At 39.3% G+C, this 16,275-nt stretch overlaps 1 long non-coding RNA gene across 3 annotated transcripts in view; it reads left to right on the top strand.

The window, feature by feature from the left end:
- Positions 1-16,275, top strand: part of LOC307217223 — a 239,041-nt gene that overhangs the window by 189,807 nt on the left and 32,959 nt on the right. For 2 of the 3 annotated variants that reach the window (XR_013839452.1, XR_013839454.1), the window contains one exon: positions 7,243-7,373. The exons of the other annotated variant lie outside the window; for it this stretch is intronic. This is a non-coding gene — a long non-coding RNA (uncharacterized lncRNA). The remainder of the gene's footprint in view (positions 1-7,242; positions 7,374-16,275) is intronic. 3 annotated transcript variants of the gene reach the window in all.

The following is a 16,275-nucleotide window of genomic DNA, read 5'->3' as shown; positions in this document are numbered from 1 at the left end:
TTCCAATACTTTGCTAGAAGAATCCTTGCTGCCTTAGTAGCGTACAAAAAGAAGTTTTTGTCCTTCCTCGGCACCAGCTGGCCGACCATACCCAAGAGAAATGCCTCTGGTTTCTTATGAAAGGTGCATTTAAGTACTTTCTTAATCTCATTATAAATCATTTCCCAGAAGGCCTTAATCTTTGGGCAGGTCCACCAAAGGTGGAAGAAGGTACCTTCAGTCTCTTTACATTTCCAACATGTATTATTGGGCAAATGATAAATCTTCGCAAGCTTGACTGGAGTCATGTACCACCTGTAAATCATTTTCATAATGTTTTCTCTTAAGGCATTACATGCCGTGAATTTAATACCTGTGGTCCATAACTGCTCCCAGTCAGCAAACATAATGTCATGACCTATGTCCTGTGCCCATCTAATCATAGCTGGCTTCACTGTCTCATCTATTGTATTCCACTTCAACAGCAAGTTATACATTCTTGATAAATTCTTAGTATTGGGTTCTAACAGTTCTGTTTCTAATTTCGATTTCTCCACCTGGAAACCAATTTTCCTGTCTTGTTTATAGGCCTCCATTATTTGAAAGTAATGGAGCCAATCTCATACCTTGGACTTTATTTTCTCAAAACTTTGTAATTTAAGTTCACCACCTTCTTGTTCTAAAATTTCAAAATATTTTGGCCAATTAGTTTTCATATTAAGTTTCTTTACCTCCTTAGCCTCCATTGGTGAGAGCCACCTGGGAGTTTTATTTTCCAATAAATCCTTATACCGAATCCAAACATTGTACAGTGCTTTCCTAACAATATGATTTTTAAAACCCTTATATACTTTAACCTTGTCATACCAAACATATGCATGCCAACCGAAGCTATTATCAAATCCTTCCAAGTCTAGAATGTCTGCATTTTCGAGAAGTAGCCAGTCTTTTAGCCAGCAGAAAGCTGCCGATTCATAATACAGTCTTAAGTCCGGCAGGGCAAACCCCCCTCTTTCTTTAGAGGTTGTTGATATTTCTTCCAGCAATCTTAATTCCGGCTTGGGATTCATCCAGCCCAGCCTTTTGCATGATGAATTCTGCATAAAAGTTAAATAAGCAGGGAGACAATATGCAGCCTTGCCGTACTCCTTTCCCAATTTTGAACCAATCAGTTGTTCCATATCCAGTTCTAACTGTAGCTTCTTGTCCCACATAGAGATTTCTCAGGAGACAGATGAGGTGATCAGGCACTCCCATTTCTTTAAGAACTTGCCATAGTTTGCTGTGGTTGACACAGTCAAAGGCTTTTGCATAGTCAATGAAGCAGAAGTAGATGTCTTTCTGCAACTCTCTAGCTTTCTCCATAATCCAGCGCATGTTTGCAATTTGGTCTCTGGTTCCTCTGCCCCTTCGAAATCCAGCTTGCACTTCTGGGAGTTCTCGGTCCACATACTGCTTAAGCCTGCCTTGTAGAATTTTAAGCATAACCTTGCTAGCGTGTGAAATGAGTGCAATTGTGCGGTAGTTGGAGCATTCTTTGGCACTGCCCTTCTTTGGGATTGGGATGTAGACTGATCTTCTCCAATCCTCTCGCCACTGCTGAGTTTTCCAAATTTGCTGGCATATTAAGTGTAGCACCTTAACAGCATCATCTTTTAAAATTTTAAATAGTTCAGCTGGAATATCATCACTTCCACTGGCCTTGTTATTTGCAGTGCTTTCTAAGGCCCATTTGACTTCACTCTCCAGGATGTCTGGCTCAAGGTCAGCAACCACACTACCTGGGGTGTACGAGCCATCCATATCTTTCTGGTATAATTCCTCTGTGTATTCTTGCCACCTCTTCTTGATGTCTTCTGCTTCTGTTAGGTCCTTACCACTTTTGTCCTTTATTATGGTAATCTTTGTATGAAATGTTCCTTTCATATCTCCAATTTTCTTGAACAGATCTCTGGTTCTTCCCATTCTGTTGTTTTCCTCTGTTTCTTTGCATTGCTCGTTTAAGAAGGCCTTCTTGTCTCTCCTTGCTATTTTTTTGAAATCTGCATTCAATTTCCTGTATCTTTCACTATCTCCCTTGCATTTTGCTTGCCTTCTCTCCCCTGCTATTTGTAAGGCCTCGTTGGACAGCCACTTTGCTTTCTTGCACTTCCTTTTCATTGGGATGGTTTTCGTTGCTGCCTCCTGTATAATTTTGCGAGACTCCACCCATAGTTCTTCAGGCACTCTGTCCAGCAAATCTAAATCCTTAAACCTGTTCCTCACTTCCACTGTGTATTCATAAGGGATTTGATTCAGACTGTGGTTTTTCCTACTTTCTTCAGTTTAAGCTGGAATTTTACTATAAGAAGCCGATGATCTGAGCCACAGTCAGCTCCAGGTCTTGTTTTTGCTGACTGTATAGAGCTTCTCCATCTTTGGCTGCAGAGAATATAATCAGTCTGATTACGATGCTGCCCATCTGGTGATGTCCATGTGTAGAGTCGTCTCTTGTGTTGTTGGAAAAGCGTGTTTGTGATGATCAGCTTGTTCTCTTGACAGAACTCTATTAGCCTTTGCCCTGCTTCGTTTTGATCTCCAAGGCCAAACTTGCCAGTTGTTCCTTTTATCTCTTGATTCCCTACTTTAGCATTCCAATCCCCTATAATGAGAAGAACATCCTTCTTTGGTGTCACTTCTATAAGGTGTTATAAGTCTTCATAGAATTGGTCAATTCTAGTGACCCCTTCATGGATCACTGCCTTGCCGTGACGAAGGGGCTTGAATAACTCAGAGAAGCTATGAACTATGCCGAGCAGGGCACCCAAGATGAACAGGTCATAGTGGAGAGTTTTGACCAAATGTGATCCACCTGGAGGAGGAACTGGCAAGCCACTCCAGTATCCCTGCCAGGAAAACTCCATGGATAAAGACAATAGGCATATAAAAGTTATGACGCTGGAAGATGAGCCCCTCAGGTCGGAAGGCGTCCAACATGCTACTGGGGAAGAGCGGAGGACAAGTACAAGTAGATCCAGAGCTGATGAAGCGGCTGGGCCAAAGCCAAAAGGACGCTCAGCTGCGGATATGCCTGGAAGTGAAAGGAAAGTCCAATGCTGTAAAGAAAAATATTGCATAGGAACCTGGAATGTAAGAACCATGAACCTGGGTAAGTTGGATGTGGTCAAAAATGAGATGGCAAGAATAAATATTGACATCCTGGGCATCAGTGAACTAAAATGGACGGGAATGGGCAAATTCAGTTCGGATGACCATCATATCTACTACTGTGGGCAAGAAACCCGTAAAAGAAATGGAGTGGCCCTCATAGTCAACAAAAGAGTGGCGAAAGCTGTATTGGGATGCAATCTCAAAAATGATAGAATGATCTCGATACGAATCCAAGGCAGACCTTTTAACATCACAGTAATCCAAGTTTATGCACCAACCACTGGTGCTGAAGAAACTGAAATTGACCAATTCTATGAAGACTTACAACACCTTATAGAAGTGACACCAAAGAAGGATGTTCTTCTCATAGAGCATATATTCAACACAAAAAACAGTGACAATTTGTTGTTGACAAAGGACAAGTGGACATATAAAGGGCCCCATTACCTTCAGTAGCTTAGGGCCTCATCAAACCTCAATCCAGCCCTGCACATGAAGAGATCTTGCAGTTCTAACGTTGATTTCGTTTTTCTTGCTACCTTGAAGAAGGCTCCAAAAGTGAATCACAGAAACATAAGAAACTGAGTCAGACCATTCTAGCCCAGTATTGGCTACGCTGACTAGAAGAGGCTCTCTAGGGTTTAGACAGAAGATGTTCCAAGGAGATGTGCTGGTGATTGAAGCTGGGACCTCCTGCATGCAGAGCAAATGCTGTACCATGGAGTTAGTTTAAAATCAGGCTTTGGTGGAGCTTCACTGATGCTAGTATTGACCACAGGTGAAGAGACCACGCATGGATTTATCTTATCAGTTTCGTAGCACATAATGCTGACAATGACAAGAAGTACAGTTGAGAAGAACTTTAGTGAATCCAGTAGGAGAAGGGGATGAATTTTCCCATTTTCCTTGCTTTCCCTTCTTTTCTAATGATAAGATTAAAAAAATAATAATATTTTGACACACAGTAGGCGCTTCAATTAAACACTGGCAGAATCAATTGCTATTCTTTTCTTCGGTAATGAAAATGGGATTTTTATTTGAAATTCTTGGTACAAATGCGAAAGGCAGCATCTTCAGCTCCTTCATTAACTGTTTTATTTGAGAAAACAATTAATAAAATCAAAGTCAATCTTTTCCCCTCACTATTCCACCGAGGTTAAAATAGATTAGTATTCATATAGTTTTCGTTGTATATTGGAAAGCTGAACAACACATTTTATTTCTAACAGCAGGGGAAAAATGAAGAAAACCAAACTTAATTACACTGGTGATGTTAGGCCTTGGAATGGTTAAGGAAGCACAAGAACTCCTGTTGCAAATTTCTGGGTTCAGGACATTTATAAGTTGTTAGTGAAAATCTCAGAGGGCTGAAACTTACTGTAAAACAGCATGGAACCCAAATTGTTTTATTTTCAGAACTTGAAAACTTGAAAAGAAGGCAGTACAAGCAACAAATAGATTAATACTTTTTTTTTTAACCATGCGTTCATTAGATCAGATTCATTTTTTATTCATGTTATTACATTAGTATAATAATACAGTTTTAATTTTATGGAGCTGTAGGCATTTAGGTAATATCAGCTCTAGTACTGTGTATGGGCTTGATGATTTAGCTTAAATCATTCTAACTGTATGGAAGCTATTGGGATTCTGCTGAGTCGTATCAGCTAAAAATCTGACCTCCACACTATTTTAGAATATCTTTCCTATGAAGCATCCTCTTTCCTTCCTTTTCTCATTAAACATTTATTCAGAAGCAGCAGTGTGCTAGGCACTGTATTGGGAGTAGAGTTATCATGGCTCGACCCAGAAGGCTAAGGAATGAAATCAGATAATTTTATGTAATGAATGAGATTTCCAAGAAAGAAGGTGCAGGACACAAGCAACATGGACAGGGCAAAAGTGAAGAGAGGAAGGGAAAGATTTGGTGCAGGAATATCAACACTTTGAGTACTGTTCAGTAGGAAGAGAAATTGTTTGGACAGATGGATAGAGGAGGCATTCCAGAGACAGGACAGTGTGAAATAAGGCACAAAGTTTTAAGTGTGGGATGAAGAGGCAGAAGGTTGGGAATTACATCAATCAGCCATTTGTCCTAATGGACTTTATCCAGAGTTGTCCTTAAAATGTTAATTTTTCTGACCAAAACTCCCAAGCAACTGTTTTGCTGTTTAATTTGATTTTTCCCCCTAACAGGTTGCTGTTCTCAGCTAACTGACTCCTCACTAACTTATTTAAATAAAACCAATATATATTCAAGCATTCATGTGGGCATAAACAGTACTAAAAGTTTTAAATACGTTTGGGGGGGAATGAAAGCTAAACCAAGCAAAAACCATGAAGAGAGGAGAGATAGGAGAGATAATTCGCATTGACTTCCTAGGAACAAGTGTCTCCTAGCTTCAGATTTGCATGTTCTTTGTAGCAATCCACTTCTGTACCCATGTGAATATCCATCCCTGCACTGCATCAAGCTGTGATATGATGGGATGAGCTGACACAACTCATTCTGTTTCTTTATTTTTGCTCCACGAGGTTACTGCGCCCTGCATTCCACTTTCCCTGCATTATTTAGGGTACCAAACCAGTTCTTAGAACCACTGAAACATAACTATTTGGGGATATGAATATGCAGGCTGTGTTTGAAGACTAGGATGAGTTGTATCCAACGATATTGCTCAGCTGATGATGAGGCTTCCATCAGTGGAAAGAGAGAAGGTTTGGATTATTGTTATTGTTTTTATTTTATATATTGTGATTTTTTGTGTGTAAACCACCCTGAGACCTCCAGGTATAGGACGGTATATAAATTCAGTAAATGAAATGAAATGAATGATATACCTTTAGGCGCCAGGCGAAAATGTTCCTTTTTAACTAGGCTGACCTGATCAAAATCATATACCTTTAAAATGGCTAATGCAATAAAATTGTTGATATTAAAAAAAAATGTGGCTCTTTTTGGGGGGGGTATTATTGGATTATTGTTTTTATTTTGATTTTATGTATTGTGATTTATTTCTCTTTGTAAACTGCCCTGAGACCTCTGGGTATAGGGAGGTATATAAATTCAATGAAAATGAAATGAAATGAGAAGGAGGCAGATTTAAACAATTTCTCATCGTCTTGCATTCTCCTAAATCTGTCTGCTCTGGATCAGGTTTAGGAGGGGTGTAGGGACTTATGGAATCCCCATTTTTGAGGCATCCTTTGCCTGAATATATCTTAAAGCACTGGTAGCCAACACAATGCTCTCTAGATGCTACAATTCCCATCATCCCTGATCACTGGCCATGCTGGCTGGGACCAATGGAAACTGGAATCAAGCAGCGTACTGGCGAGTATGTCACTGGCTCCCATGCCTTTAAACAATTCTTCACTTACATGTTGAGGTGATCTTTTAAAAGTCTTTTAATAGCATCCTCTCAATTAGTAGCCAAGTCCATATAGCATGGAAATGACAGTGGCTGGAACTCAGGCGTTTTTGCACATGAAGCAAAAAAAGCCAAAATGCGTCTGCTCACAATTTGAACTCATCTGAGACGAGGCAACGGAGGGCAGAAAATTGCTACCTGTGATGGCCACTTAGCAGATAAGCCTAGCCTTGTTTAAAAAGCTTTGTAGGACTAGCTCTCCCTTCCAACTCTGATTCAGATACAACTGGCAATTATATTAGGTTCTCATGGTCAAACTTTTAATTGGCAGTGATGTTGCAGCAAATGTTCTGTTTAGTCTGATTTTTTGTTTGTGTACATTGTCTATATTTATATCTAAACTGTTCCAATTCCTAGAGTTGGGAAGGAATGGAAGCCAAAGCAAACAGACAATTATGCAAGTGCTGTTTTCTTAAAATCTAATTACCGGACTTCAGTTCCTAGAGTAACATAGTGTACAGTCATTTACCAAGTCAGAACTTACCACAGTGTACTTGTGGTGCCTGCAGCAACCCTGCCAAGTGGCGAGAAATTGTTCACACCCTGTCCCAAAGTCTGGGGAATCAGAAGCCTGGTGAAATTCTCCTTACTATTTGGCAGGGCAACCCAGGCTCAAATGATTGTATACACACTTGTAAAAGTTGCCATTTTAAAAACTTCTGTTTCTTTTCACCCTATTCAGAGCCCCATATTTGCTCTGCTGTGCTCATGCAGAGCTCCTGTTATGCCCAGATTTCACACTGAAGTGCCTGTTCCCCTAGCAAACTGTTAGATGGGCATGATGACATATTTCATCTATAAAGGGGAAACAAGGTAATATTTTCTAGCATATTTCATTTTCTGATGTAAAAACCAGTACTCGGAAACACATCATTGAAAGCAATCTATTAACAATTTTCATTTGCCTTTCCCCCCTTTTTTTGAAAGCATTATACGTCTTGTTTTTGTTTTTGACTATTTCTGGTCGTTTTCATGATGAGAACTATGCTGGAACACACTCTATATTTGATGCTGATGCCCTTGAACGGATTCATTTAAACTGATAGGAATCCATAAGCATAAAAACCAATATTATTTCATGTGTAATATTGTCATTGTGGCAGGCACAGTGCATCATTTCTGCTGGAATTGTTTCTCCTAATGCATAAGTTACCAGAGTGCATTATAGATGAATGTTTGCTTCTTTGCAACTTTAACCCTCTGTTCATTCAAGTCTTCATTTAAAGCTAAACAAACAGGCTGGTAGATTCTGTCGGTGTTACGGATCTTCCTTGAAGACTTTGTTTCATACATTTGATGCTTGTTGCTAAAATGCTTGAAAGCAACATTCTCATTAATTAGCAGCCTTACAGGAATAACAATTAACATCTTCTCAAGCAACTGTAAATTAACATAGTTCACAGATGATTAATGTAGTTTTTTGGGGGGGAAAGGTATAGTCAGGACTGTGTGTACAATATAAGGAATAAAAAGAGACAAACTTTTCTGTCCTCACCATTCAAATGATTTGATGTGTTTTCCTTTGCACATCACGTTGAATGTGTTACAAGCACAGTAACGAAAAAGGGTCACAAGGCCAGAAATAAATTCTGCCTTTAAAACTCCTAGTGCTAATTAATCACTTCTGATTTCTAATGAAAACAAATATCATTAGGCAGGTATTGAATTAAATAGATAGTGACAGTCTTTTCACACTGGATAACACCAAAGCTGTCCATTTTTTAAAATTTTTATTTCAGAAAAGGAGCTCTATCTGAATGTTGAAGATCAAGCCTTTCCTAAATTATAATAATATTTTTTTTCCAGCTGCATGATCTGCTGGTTTTTATAGCCTATAATTATGAACTTTGTATTTCACAGGTGTCCTACTGTCAGGGTGGGGTGTGTGTGTGTGTGTGGAAATCTCCATCTTTTGAAATTATGGGATGCTGCCTCGTAATGGCAGAATCTAATCTGCTCCCAATTTGTGTCAGCATTTTTCATGGGGTGGGGGGACTCAAATCCTCTATAAAACTAGGAATCAGTGGAAGGTATCCCCCCTCCCTTCTTTTTTTCTCTCTGGGCTTCATAAGCCCAATGCAATTAGGTAGCAAGTGACTGCATGCCATATGCATTTATTGCTCTTCTTAGCATGTGTTACTTTGATGTGTTAGGCTGGAAAGCAAACTCTTTTTCTTGGGCAGCCTTCCTCCTGGGTCTTTATACTGCTTAGCAGTTGAGTGTAGACTTTGAAACACAGCCTAATTTAGAGGCAGATGCTGCAGCTGCTGCTGTCATTTCAGCCATCTCCCCCCTTCCCCGATTTTGCTTTGATGTCAGCTTAGAGCCGTTGTTGTTGCATTCGGTACACTGGCTTCTCCTTCCTCAATTCACAAAACAGGACCTGCATAATTTTAACCATTTGTGTGCGCGCACGTGTGCTTTTGCTCCTAAATCTTTCCCTAGCAGCCCCGCTCGCTGAGGACGCCTCGTGTAGGAGTCACATGTGTTGTGCCAGCCTCTTTCATAATCACACGGGAGAAGAAAGCTGTACGGGAAAGGAAAACAAACAAAAAGTCCCTTTGAATTTGACCCTTTGATGTTCAGCGAATGGCTACGGACATCAGGAAAAGAAGGCATGTGTTGGCCGATACCAAAGCCATTCAGTGGTTTCCAAAATCTGAGCATGATTGACAGAGCCAGTTCAGATATGATAAACCAATTGTCGGAGAAACATGCAGAGCTGGTACTGGGCTTGCAGTTTGGCCAGGCTGCAGGCCCAGAGATGTCACCATAGGAGAGGCCCTGCTTGTGGTGTCTTTGGTGAATGTGCCTTGGAGTTCAGGGCCGGCCCACCCATGAAGCAAGGTGAAGCGACTGCCTCAGGTGGCAGGATCCACAGGAGCAGCAGATCCATCCTCCAAGGAATGCATCACCTTCCACTGCAGCTGTGGTGACTTCCTTGGGGCTGGATTGATCTCCTCCTTGGCAGTCCTACCCCAATGCCACCTCTACAGTGGCCCCTTGGTAAATAGGAGGCGCTGCTGGTTTCCACTACCACCCTTGTTTTGATGCAGATCTTTATCCCCCCTTGTTCCTGATGTAGATCTTTATGCACCACTTCTTCCCCACTTGAGCATGGGGGAGGCTACACCATTTTGTGGTTCGCCTCAGGTGCCAAAATGGCTTGAGCCAGCCTTGCATGGAGTGTCACCACACAAGACGGGGCCTTCTCAGTGGTGGCACCCCAGCTGTGGAACTCCCTTTCTACTGAGGTCAGATTATTCCCCCACATTATATGCATCCAGATGGCAACTCAAAACCTATTTGTTGTAACAGACCTTTGGAGCGTAATCTGAATGACATAATTTGTATTTGTATTTATGCTTATATTTGTGTTTGTAGAATTAAATGGTGATTCATTTGTCATACTTTGTACTATGCTTTTAATGCTGTAACTTTATTGCTAGCTGCCCTGGGTTCTTGCGAGAGGAAGGGCAGAATATAATAAATAACATGTCAAAAAACTTAATTATTATTAATAAAATATACATTTAATGATATCATCATCATTATTTGATGTCTCAGACAGAAAGCCCATATATGTACAACTGAGGTCCTGCTTAAATACCTACCTGTCAAGGCCACCATGCTGGCAGGCACTTGGAAAAGGGCCTTATAAGTAGTGGCCCCACACCTGTGGTATCCTGTCCCATTTGAGATTAGGGAAGCCTTATCCTTTGACAGTTTCAACTGCGGCAATGAAGAACTCATCTCTTTTCTGTTTCCTTTAGTGGCTGATGTAAATCAAACTGCAGATAAAATTATTATGGTTTGGTTAATATATAGAATATATTTGCTGGGTATTTTCTGTTTTGTGCTGGCTCTTTTTATGAAGCAGATATCCAAAGTGCTTTTAAGTTCTGTTTTATTGGTTGTATTTTCATGTGTATTTTGTAAGCTGCTTTGTGAAGAATTTTTCCAGAGAATGGAGTTGTACATCTGTTAAACAGACTTCCTTAGCTCTTCACATGAAGACTCAGAAAGCAATGAAAGATCTCATCTGTACATTGACTATGGATGGATCTAGACACGTCAAAGAAGTGATTCAGTTAAATGCATTGTAAACTCATACAGGGAAATCCAGTAGGGATAGACAGGACTTCACAGCGCCATCAGGTGTCATAGTGTTATATGGCATATATAACGCATATAAAACACTTTTTGTTTCCCGTCCTTTATCTTTTTTTAAAAAAAATAATAATATTTATTAGTTTTCCAACAATTTAAACACTACAAAAAGAAGAACAATACAATACAAAAACACTACATAACACTAACACATTAAACTAACAAAACAAAACAAAAACAATTTAAAAACACATCAAATAATTTCAGTATCTTATCTTTCATTCACTTATTTCCGCGACCTCCTCACACCTCCCTTTTTGTATTCCACTTCTGTTAATTGTTTCAGCAATTCCTTTCCACCTTCCTCTGTTTTCTATCCTATAATTATCTTAACACATTCTAACCTTATATTTTCTTTTAATACTCTATTAATCTATTAATCTATTTATACTTAATTCCTTATAACATTTCTACTAAAGCCATATAACATCATTCCAACATTTTTCTAGCATTCATTAACTTTACAGTATTTCCGTAAATAATCTTTAAACTTTTTCCAGTCTTCTTCCACTGACTCTTCTCTCTGGTCTCGGATTCTGCCAGTCATTTACGCCAGTTCCATATAGTCCATCAACTTCATCTGCCATTCTTCCCGGGTGGGTAAATCTTGTGTCTTCCAATACTTCACAATGAGTATTCTTGCTGCTGTTGTTTCATACATAAAAAATGTTCTATCCTTCTTTGGCACCAATTGGCCAACTATGCCCAGGAGAAAGGCCTCTGGTTTCTTCAGGAAGGTATATTTGAATACCTTTTTCATTTCATTATAAATCATCTCCCAGAATGTCTTAATCCTTTGGCATGTCCACCAAAGGTGAAAGAATGTACCTTCAATCTCATTACATTTCCAACATTTATTATCGGGCAAATGGTAAATTTTTGCAAGCTTGACTGGTGTCATGTACCATCTATAAATCATTTTCATTAGGTTTTCTCTTAGGGCATTACATGCCTTAAATTTCATACCTGTGGTCCATAACTGTTCCCAGTCAGCCATCATTATGTTATGTCCAACATCTTGTGCCCATTTAATCATATCAGATTTCACCATTTCATCTTGAGTGTTCCATTTCAACAGCAAGTTATACATTCTTGACAAATTCTTAATTTTTGAATCTAACAATTCTGTTTCCAATTTTGATTTTTCCACCTGGAAGCCAACTTTTTTGTCCAAATTGTATGCCTCCATTATTTGATAATAATGGAGCCAATCTCGCACTTTATTTTTCAATTTTTCAAAACTCTGCAATTTTATTCTGTCTCCATCTTGTTCCAAAATTTCCCAATATTTCGGCCATTTGGCCTCCATATTGAGTTTTTTCTGTGCCTTCGCTTCCATTGGTGACAACCATCTTGGGGTTTTCTTTTCTAACAAATCCTTATATCTTATTCAAACATTAAACAATGCTTTTCTAACAATATGATTTTTAAAAGCTTTGTGTACTTTTACCTTATCATACCACAAATAGGCATGCCAACCAAAAGCATTATTGAAACCTTCTAGATCCAACACGTCAGAAGCAGCATTCTCTCAGCCAGCAAAAAGCAGCTGATTCATAATACAGTTTAAGGTCTGGCAGGGCAAAGCCACCTCTTTCTTTAGCATCAGTTAATACCTTAAATTTTATTCGAGGCTTCTTGCCCTGCCAAACAAATCTGGAAATATCTTTCTGCCACTTCTTGAAACAATCCATCTTATCCAAAATCTGCAATGTTTGAAACAAAAACAACATCCTTGGCAGCACATTCATTTTTATCACAGCAATTCGGCCTAACAATGATAACTTCAAATTTGTCCATATTTCTAAATCCTTTTTCACTTCAATCCAACATTTTTCATAATTATCCTTAAATAAATTCACATTTTTGGCTGTCATATTAACCCCTAAATATTTCACTTTCTTAACCAATGTTAGTCCTGTCTCCTCCTGAAACTTCTCTCTCTCTTTCTCAGTTAAATTTTTCTCTAAAACCTTAGTTTTCATCTTGTTCAACTTAAAACCTGCTACCTGTCCAAATTCTTGAATCAGTTCCAATACCCTTTTAGTACTAGATTCTGGCTCCTGTAAAGTCAATACTAAGTCATCAGCAAATGCTTTCAATTTGTACTGTTTAGCTCCCACTTGTATACCTTTAACCTCTTGGTCCTTTCTAATCATATTTAACAAAACCTCAAGGACCGATATAAAGAGCAATGGAGAAATTGGGCAACCTTGTCATGTCCCTTTCTCAATCTTAAACTCTTCTGTCACTACATTGTTCACAATTAATTTTTCCTTTTGTTCTGAGTAAATTGCACCTATACCATTTTCAAAACCTTGACCTACCCCCATCCCCTGTAGATTCTTCTTCATAAAACTCCAAGAGATGTTGTCAAAGGCTTTCTCTGCGTCCACAAATATCAAAACTGCCTTGGTATTGATATTCACTTGTAGTTTTTCTAGAATATTAATTATATTCCTCGTGTTGTCAGACAAGTATCTGCCTGGGAGAAAGCCTGCTTGGTCTTTATGAATTTCTTCTACTAACACCTTTTTTAATCTTTTAGCCAAAATATCTGCAAAAATTTTGTAGTCCACATTAATCAGCGATATGGGGCGGTAATTCTTGAGCTGTGTCTTTACAGTCTCTCTTTTCTGTATAAGTGTAATATAGGCTTTCTTCCATGACTCTGGTGCCTTTCTCCCTTCCAATATTTCATTGCAGACTTCCTTCAATGGTTGTATTAACCATTCTTTCAGAGATCTGTAATATCTTGAAGTCAAACCATCTGGTCCTGGAGATTCACCTAATTGCATGTTCTGAATGGCCCCTTCCACCTCCTGATCTGTTATTTTGTAATTCAACATTAGCTGTTTTTCCTGAGAGATTTTGTGTAGTCCATTTATTTTCAAAAATCGATCAATGTCCATTTCTTTCTGCTTCTCCTGTGTATAAAGTTGTTTAAATACCTCTGAAAACACTTCCTGATCTCCACTGGGTTCTGTATATTCTTTCCTTCCACTTCCAAATTTGTAATAGTATTCAGTTTTTGTCTTTTTTTCATTTGCCAGGCCAACAATTTTCCACACTTATTAGCCAATTCAAATGAGTTTTGCCTCATCTGTTTAATCTCCCATTCTATTTCCTGATTCATCAATTTCGTATATTGTACTTGGTATAACTTTATCTCTTTCAGAATCTCCTGTGACTTTGGTTTTGCTCTCAGTTTCTTCTCTCCTTCCTTTATTTTCCCCAGGATTTTATCCTTTTTTTCATTCTGAGTTCTCTTCTTAATTGCATTCTGTTGTATTAGGAATCCTCTCATAACCGCCTTGCTTGCGTCCCAAATTACTCTTTTTTCCACTGTAGTATTCATATTTATCTCAAAATAGTCTCTTAGAGTTTTTTGGGCCTTCTTGGTCACCTCTTCATTCCTAAACAAAGTATCATTCATCCTCCATCTAAAGGAACCAGTTAGCGTCAATTTCATTTCCATCTTCACAGCATTATGGTCAGAACAAGTTTTGGGGCAGATCTCCACTTTACTAAAATTCGGAGCCAATCCCCTGGTTACCCAAATTTGGTCAATTCTTGTCCATGTCCTTTTAGCCTCAGAGAAAAAAGTTCTCTTCCCAGAGGGTTCTTCACTCTCCAAATGTCAACTAAGTCCATATTTTCAGTCATGTCAAAAAAAGTTTTTGGTAGTCTACCATCTTTGGTGACTACCTGTCTCTGTGCCTTGTCTATATTTGTAGACACCACTCCATTCATATCTCCCATCAAAATCATATTATAGTCCATATAATCCATCAGAGTCTCATGTAGCTTCTTAAAGAACACCGATTTTCCTTCATTTGGTGCATAAATACCTACAATTAGGAATTTCTCTCCCTGTGATTGAATTTTAATTGCAACAAATCTTCCTTATCTTTAAATATAAATTTCGGTGATAGGCTCTCCTTTGCATAAAGGACCACTCCTCTTTTTCTGACTTTATCTGATGAGATAAATTATTGGCCCAATCTTTTATTACTCAATATCTTCCTATGTAGCCTTATCACATGTGTTTCTTGTAGACAAACCAAGTCCAAATGTTCTTTTTCCAATAAATGAAAGACTCTCTGCCTTTTTTCTGGGGAATTCAGTCCATTCACATTCCAACTTGAAACCTGCAACGCCATCATGTAATTACGCTGATATTCCTCCAACTGCACCCAATCGTTGCTCTTCTTCTGTTGGTGGTGGTGGTAACACTTAGCGGTTGCATTAAATAAGATAAATGATTCACTGGAACAGCTTAACAAGAAAACAGATGCGATAAATGTGAAAGTGGATGTTGCAACTACTAAAATTGACTTAAATACAGAAAGTATAAATAATTTGGGACAAAAGGTGAATACTAATACAGAAACCATCCAGAAATTAATACAGGAATCTACTTTGATACGGCAGACTGCGGAAGAAGCCAGGGAGAAAGCCGTTGCTGCTGAATGCATAGAATCATAGAATCATAGAATCATAGAGTTGGAAGAGACCACAAGGGCCATCGAGTCCAACCCCCTGCCAAGCAGGAAACACCATCAGAGCACTCCTGACATATGGTTCTCAAGCCTCTGCTTAAAGATCTCCAAAGAAGGAGACTCCACCACACTCCTTGGCAGCAAATTCCACTGTCGAACAGCTCTTACTGTCAGGAAGTTCTTCCTAATGTTTAGGTGGAATCTTCTTTCTTGTAGTTTGGATCCATTGCTCCATGTCCGCTTCTCTGGAGCAGCAGAAAACAACCTTTCTCCCTCCTCTATGTGACATCCTTTTATATATTTGAACATGGCTATCATATCACCCCTTAACCTCCTCTTCTCCAGGCTAAACATGCCCAGCTCCCTTAGCCGTTCCTCATAAGGCATCGTTTCCAGGCCTTTGACCAATTTGGTTGCCCTCGTTCCAGTTTGTCAGTGTCCTTCTTGAACTGTGGTGCCCAGAACTGGACACAGTACTCCAGGTGAGGTCTGACCAGAGCAGAATACAGTGGCACTATTACTTCCCTTGATCTAGATGCTATACTCCTATTGATGCAGCCCAGAATTGCATTGGCTTTTTTCGCTGTCGCGTCACACTGTTGGCTCATGTCAAGTTTGTGGTCAACCAAGACTCCTAGATCCTTTTCACATGTACTGCTCTCAAGCCAGGTGTCACCCATCTTGTATTTGTGCCTCTCATTTTTTTTGCCCAAGTGCAATACTTTACATTTCTCCCTATTAAAATTCATCTTGTTTGTTTTGGCCCAGTTCTCTAATCTGTCAAGGTCGTTTTGAAGTGTGATCCTGTCCTCTGGGGTGTTAGCCACCCCTCCCAGTTTGGTGTCATCTGCAAATTTGATCAGGATGCCCTTGAGTCCACCATCCAAGTCGTTGATAAAGATGTTGAATAAGACTGGGCCCAAGACAGAACCCTGTGGCACCCCACTAGTCACTCTTCTCCAGGATGAAGAGGAACCATTGATGAGCACCCTTTGGGTTTGGTCAGTCAGCCAGTTACAAATCCACTGAGTGGTAGCATAGTC

Source organism: Podarcis cretensis (assembly GCF_951804945.1).
Source record: "Podarcis cretensis genome assembly, chromosome: 5".
Lineage (NCBI taxonomy): Eukaryota > Metazoa > Chordata > Lepidosauria > Squamata > Lacertidae > Podarcis > Podarcis cretensis.
This window is presented reverse-complemented; position numbering and strand designations above follow the sequence as displayed.